Source organism: Solanum pennellii, chromosome 9, assembly GCF_001406875.1.
Source record: "Solanum pennellii chromosome 9, SPENNV200".
Classification (NCBI taxonomy): Eukaryota; Viridiplantae; Streptophyta; class Magnoliopsida; order Solanales; family Solanaceae; genus Solanum; species Solanum pennellii.
Genome location: NC_028645.1, coordinates 18,327,623 through 18,334,984, shown reverse-complemented (window position 1 = coordinate 18,334,984; position 7,362 = coordinate 18,327,623).

The window sequence follows — 7,362 nt, the reverse complement described above, 5'->3', positions numbered from 1 at the left end:
TTATCGGTGTGAAGTGCGCCATATCTACAATTAGAAGGCTGGAACATTTATGAACTTCTTCACTTCTTTCATATTCCTTTCGTGCGTTAGAGTTTGATTTCAAAAAAGTTTCTCCCTAATTTCGTGCTTGGGTGTGTTTATAGATAACCACGCCTCCACGAAGAGTAGTAAGAGGTCGTCTGTCTAGGAGGAATGTAGAGAAATAAGGGGTACCAAATGTAACTGAAGTGCAACCCCGGGGAGAATTTTCTAATGTCAAATTCAGAGAGGCAATTAGGATGCTGAGTCTGGCTGTGACTAATCATGTTGGTCAACAAAGAGGATCCCGAAAAGAAGGGGCTTATACTTCAAGGATTTATGAGTTCTTGAGGATGAACCATCCAAGTTTCATTGGTTCAAGCACTATTTAGGATCAAGAGAACTTCATTGATGAGTTGAAAAAGGTGTTTGATGTGATGCATGTTGCTGATACTATGAGAGTCGAGCTAGCTGCATATCAGATGAAGAATGTTGCTAGGACTTGGTTTGATTAGTGGAAGGGGGGTAGAACTGAGGATACACCACATGCGAGTTGGGCCTCTTTTGAGAAAACTTTCTTGGGGTGTTTCTTTCCCTGAGAGTTAAAGGAGGCTAAGGTACGATAATTTCTAACACTTAAGCAGGATTCTCTAAGTGTGCATGAATATGGGTTGAAGTTCACCAAACTATCTCGTTATGCTTCGAAAATGGTCAAGGACATGAGGAGTAGGATAAGCTTGTTTTTTCTGGATTGGGCCATCTAACAAGCAAATAAGGCACTGTAACGATGTTGATAGGTGACATGGACAAATCAAGGTTGATGGTTTATGTGCAACAGGTTACGGAAGAGAAGCTGGGGGACAGGGAAGAGTTTAGAAGTAAGAACGTTAAGACAGGAAATGACTCTGGGCAGAAGTAGGGTAGTGTGAATCATTCGTCCTTTCAGAAGCAAGAGACCTGCACCATCATCTGCTAGTGCACCTGCACCAAGAAACAAAAGTGAGTCCAATGGCCAAAATTCGCAAAACTTCAAAGCTAGACCAGCACAGTCCTAAGGTAGTGTAGCACAAATAGGTAGTTGCGCTCATGCAAGTGCTAGGTATGGTAAAACCCACCCAGGTGAGTGTTGTAATGTCTAGACAGGTTGTTTCAAGTTTGGGCAAGAGGGTCACTTCATGAAAGAGTGTCTTAAGAACAAACAAGGTAGTGGATATCCGGGAAATAGAGAACAATTTTCATCAATTGCTCCACAAGACAGGGCTGCACCTAGAGGAGCTAATTTTCGGTACTAGCGGAGAAGAAAATCACCTCTATGCAATCACGAGTCACCAAGAGAAGAGGACTTCCCAGATGTTGTCACTGGTATGATCAAAATCTCTGCTTTTGATGTTTATGCTTTGCTAGACCTAGGAAAAAGTTTACCTTTTGTGACCCCTTATGTTGAAAATAAGTTTGATGTTATTCTTGAGAAACTTTGTGAACCCTTTTGTGTTTTTACACCTCTTGGGGAGTCTATTCTAGCAGAAAGAGTCTATTGTGATTGTCATGTTTCCATTAATCAAAAAATCACTATGGCTGAGTTAGTTGAGTTAGACATGGTAGATTTCGATGTCATTTTAGGTATAAACTGGCTCTATGCCTGTTATGCATCAATATATTGTAAAACTTGAGTCGTCAAGTTTCAGATTCCTAATGAGTCAGTCATAAAGTGGAGTAGTAGTTTAGCAGTGCCTAAAGGTCATTTCATTTCGTTCCTGGGGGGAAGAAAGTTAATTTCGAAGGGTTGTATCTATCACTTAGTCTGAGTTAATGACTCAAGTGTTGAGGTACCTCCTATTCAGTCAGTTCCAGTAGTAAAAAAGTTTCCAATAGTCTTTCTTGATGACCTACTCGGAGTCCCTCCTCAGAGAGAAGTAAACTTCGACATAGACATCATTCCACATGCTCATCCTATCTCTATTCCGCCACAGAGAATGACACCAGAAAAGTTAAAAGAGTTAAGAGAGTAGTTGAAAGATCTTTTAGAGAAAGGTTTCATTTGATTAAGTGTCTCACCTTGGGGCGCTTCGGTCTTATTTGTGTGGAAGAAAGATGGTTCCCTTAGGATATGTATAAATTACCGTCAGTTGAACAAGGTTACCATCAAGAAAAAATATCCTTTTCTTAGGATAGATGATTTATTCGATCAACTTTAGGGCGCCACCTCTTTTTCTAAGATAGATCTCAGATCTGGCTACCATCGATTAAGAGTAAGAGAACGTGACATTCTAAAGACACCTTTCAAAACCAGATATGGTCATTATGAGTTTCCGGTCATGTCTTTTGGTTTGGCAAATGCACCAGAAACGTTCATGGATCTTATGAATAGAATCTTTAAACCTTATTTAGATATATTTGTTATCATCTTCATTGATGACATACTAATCTATTCAATGAATGAAGAGGAATATGCTAGTCATTTCTGAATAGTTCTTCATACTTTGAAAGATAGAGAGTTGTATGCCAAGTTCTCAAAGTGTGAGTTTTGTCTTGAGACTATGAAATTCTTGGGCCACATAGTTCTCAGTGATGGTGTTAGAGTTGAGACTCAGAAAATTGAGGCAGTGCAGAATTGGCCTATACCAACATCTCCACCTAATATTAGGAGTTTCATAGGTTTGGCTGGTTATTATAGAAGGTTTGAAGAGGGTTTCTCATCTATTTTGTCCCCTTTAAAGAAGTTGACTCAGAAAAACAGTGACGTTTCAATGGTCTGAATCTTGAGATAAAAGCTTTCAAGAATTGAAGAAGAGGATGATTACAACCCAATTTTGACTTTATCAAAAGGTACTCAAGGTTTTATGGTGTATTATGATGCATTTAGAGTTGATTTGGGTTGTGTCTTAATGTAGAATGACAAAGTTATAGCCTATTCCTCCAGAAGTTAAAAGTAAATGAGAAGAAAAAGTTATAGCCTATTCCTCCAGAAGTTAAAAGTCAATGAGAAGAACTATCTGACGCGTGACTTAGAGTTGACTGCTGTGGTATACTCTTTGAAGATATGGCATCAATATTTGTATAGTGTCAGTGATCATAAGAGCCTGCAATATGTGTTCACTCATAGAGAGCTTAATCTCAAACAGAGGTGGTGGTTAGAATTACTCAAGGATTATGATATGAGTATTCTTTACCACCCACATAAGGCTAATGTTGTTGCTGATGCCTTAAGCAAGTTGTCTATGGGTAGTATCATCCATCTTGAGGAAGAGAAGAAAGAACTAGTCTGACTCATGGATTACACAAAAAGAGAAATAGTGGTGATGAATGGAGCTGAGTCATCATTAGTTTCACAAGTTAAAGGCAAGCAAAACCAAAATCCCATTTTGCTTGAATTAAAGACAAATGTTTATAATCAAAATGTATTAGCTTTTTAACAAGGGGGAGATGTTGTATTGAGATATCAAGTTAGACTGTGTGTACCAATAGTGTATAGACTCGAAGAGAGGATCATGGAGGAAACTCATAGCTCCAGATATTTCATTCGTCCGGGTCCCACAAAGATGTATTGCGATTTGAGAGAGGCGTATTGGTGGAGTAGCATGTAGAAGGGCATTGCAGAATTTGTTGCTAAGTGTCCGAATTGCCAACAAGTTAAAGTAGAGCACCACAGGACCAGCGGTTTGGCCCATCATATATAACTTCCAGAATGGAAGTGGGAGATGATTAATATAGGTCTCATCACAGGCCAACCAAGATCTCGTCGGTAAAGACTACCCATTCGGCAAAGGGTTATGCTAAGTGTTACATTGAAGAGGTGGTAAGACTTCATGGAATTCCAGTTTCCATTATTTCAGATAGAAGTGCATAATTTACTGCACAATTCTGGAAATATTTTCATAAAGGTTTGAGTTCAAAGGTGAACTTGAGTACTGCCTTTCATCCTCAGATAGATGGACAAACAGTGCGTACCATTCAGACATTAGAAGATATGCTGCGTACATGTGTGATCAATTTCAAAGGTAATTAGGATGATCACTTACCTTTAATGGAGTTTGCTTACAACAACAGTTATCGCTCTAGCATCCAAATGGCTCCATATGAAGCTCTTTGTGGGAGAATATTCAGATCTCCTATTGGATGGTTTGGAGTTGGTGAAGTAGGGTTAATAGGAACATATTTAGTTCACCAAGCTATGAAGAAGGAAAAGGTGAAGGTGATTTAAGAGAGGTTGAAAATGATGCAGAGTCGTCAAAAGTCCTATATTGATGTTAGGAGAAGGCTGTTAGAGTTCGAAGTAAATTATTGGGTATATTTGAAAGTTTCACCCATGAAGGGTGTTATGAGGTTTGGTAAGAAGGGGAAACTTAGTCCCCAGTATATTGACAAAATTGCTTATGAGTTAGAGCTACCACAAGAGTTAGCTGCAGTTCATCCGGTGTTTCATGTCTCCATGTTGAAGAAGTGCATGGGCGATCCATCTTTGATCATACCAATCAAAAATATTGGGGTGAAGGATAGCCTATCTTATGAGGAGATTCCAGTTCGAATTCTAAATTGCTAAGTTCGCAAATGGAGAAAAAAAGAAGTAGTGTCATTCAAAGTTCTTTGGAGGAACCAATTTATTGAGGAAACTACTTGGGAAGCCGAAGAAGATATGAAGGGGAGATACCCACATCTCTTTGAATCCAGAAAAATATAGATCAAGATAGTAATTTTCTTCTTAGTACTCTTTATATTACGAGTGAGCATGTTGTTTGCTGCATTTTTGCTTGTTGGGTGTTTGAACTAGATGTTACTACCCTTATCCTCATAAGAGTAATCTCATTCGAGAATGAATGTTCGCAAGGGGGAGATATTTTAACATCTCACAACTAAAAAGAAACTATAAGAAAGTTTAGATATTGGAAATAGTTGGTTTTGGAAATAAATAGAAAATCTTGAAATTTGGTAAATAAGCTAAAAGTGAGTTTTTGGTCAACTTTAAACGATCATAACTTCTAGCTTAGGATGATCTAGGTGTTATTCCAGATATGATTGGAGATCTTCTGGAACAATCTTTACAACACCACCGAGTTTGTGAAATTTCGAGTTTGGATGATTGAGTTATGCCTTTTGGAAGTTGGGATGTTGGGTTAAGGAAATGTCCAATCCGAAAATTAAAAGGGTAATTTGGTATTTTCCTTACCCAATTAATTAAATTCATATTTTTGTAAGTTAAATGGGGTCAAAACTGAGTTTCTTCCGTTTACTGGTTTGAGAAATAGAGTTAGCGCTTTTTGAGAAGGAACGCAACAAAAAGGAGAAGAGGAAAAGCCAGAATTTTCAAGAACGATAGATTTGAATTCCGGATTTCTTCAAGATTTTTATCCTACAAGGTATGTGAGTCCCTCATAGCATTTGGTTAATTCACCCACGCGTCAATCATGTTTAGTTCAGCGCAATTATCTTAAAAGAGTTTTAAAGTTGATTTTCTTGACATGAACTTTTTATTTGAATGTTGTTCTTGAATTGGGTTGACTTGTGGAGTTTTTGAGATTTTTACGTTATGTTTTAGAGTTATTTTGATTTAGGTTCTTCAGTATATATGTTGGGTATTGGAATCTAAAATAAATTTGAGAAAAATAATTGAGTTTAGGCGAATTGGGGATGGAAAACGAAGAGGACAAAGTCAGACAAAAGAACATGTACCAGGTTCGATTCATGGACCTGTTCCCTTAGTGAACAAAATTTGCTCCGCGTTGTGGATAGGACGTGGACTCATCTGTCTCAAAATTAAGTTTCACAAAAAATTATTTAGGAGCATCTCCGCGTCGCGGACTTGTTCCAAGACGGTGATTTCATAACTTTTCTCACGTTTAGCTATTCAGAATCATTCCTAAACATCACGAGATCTTTTCAAACACTAATAATAATCCTTAATTCCATAACTCCATTCAATGATCAAGTAAGAGTTAAGATCAAAGTCAAGAGTCAAGTCAAATGAAGTTCATTAAAGTTTTCAAAGTCTTTTACAAATGTTTTAACTTTTTTAAGACTAAAAGTTTCTAGTTAAGCTAAAAGTAAAGAGTTGAGTTCATTTCTCAAAAGGTATAGGGAACTAAGTATTCCCAAGGAATTTATAAATTTTTTCACATTTAACATAAGAGTAAACTGATATTTTCAAAAGGGAACATCAATTCCAATAGAGCTTTTAAGCTAAGTGTTAAGTAATTATCTCAACCCAAAGAAAGAAGTTATTTTTAAAAGGGATAATACTCAATTACCCCCCTAGCCTATACCCAAAATCCTGAGGCACACCTTCTCTTTGATGAGGTCCTATTACCCCCTCCCCCCAAACTTTTTTTAAGTAATTAATTGTTTACCACTTTTGTACCTACATGGCAATATACGTGAATTCACCCATGTAGGGCGCGTGAGTGAAGATTTAGATAACAATGACCAATAAAAGTTAGCCACGTGTCAAAGTAATTTGAAAAAAACTCAAAAATAAATATTAATGTTTCTCTCTAAAGCAGTTGTCTTCATCTTTTGAAAAACAACCTCCATTTTCAGTGTTCTTCATTTTTAAAGAAGCTCCATTATCATTCAAGTTAAATAGCTCTTTGATTTGAAAGGTAAAGTAAAATCCAACATCGAAAATCAACTATCAGTTTGAAATCAAATTTCTAGCCTTTGTTGATTTTTTGAAACCAAGCTAACCTTTCCCTCTTTCTTTCCTTGTTCCTTTATCTTCTTTTTGGTAAAGTAATTTTGAAAACGTAAATGGCCAGATTTTTTGAATTTGGGAAGTGTAAAAGTAGTTGATAGTCACTTTTTAGAAAGCTGCAAAAGTGGGACTCGGCGCGTGTTGAACAAACCGATCAACCTTTCTGATTGTTATTGCCACGTAGGTATGAAAGTAGTAAACAATTACTTAAAAAAATTGAAGGGGGTAATAGGACCTCATCAAAGATAAGGTGTGTCTCAGGGATTTTGGTATAGGCTAGGGGAGTAATTGAGTATTATCCATTTTTAAAACATATAATCTAAGTATATTTTTGGGAGTGGTATATTGATCACCGATATGGGATGCAAGTTCATATTAATTTAAGTTTCCATAAACCATGTAACCATCATGACATTTAGATGATCACTTAAGTTTAAGCTAGTGGATCCACTAAGTTAAATAAGGTACAATACCAATGACAAGGTATAGGATGGTCCTCGACAGCATGAGGTAAAACATTGTACCATCACTTAGGCTCGTAGCGATGGTTGTCGGTTAGAGAATCTCCCAAAAAAGTTATATTACTTTAAATGAGTAAAGTTAAGTTTGTTATTGCTTTATTTTTCAGTTGATTTATAAGTTATAAATATATATATATA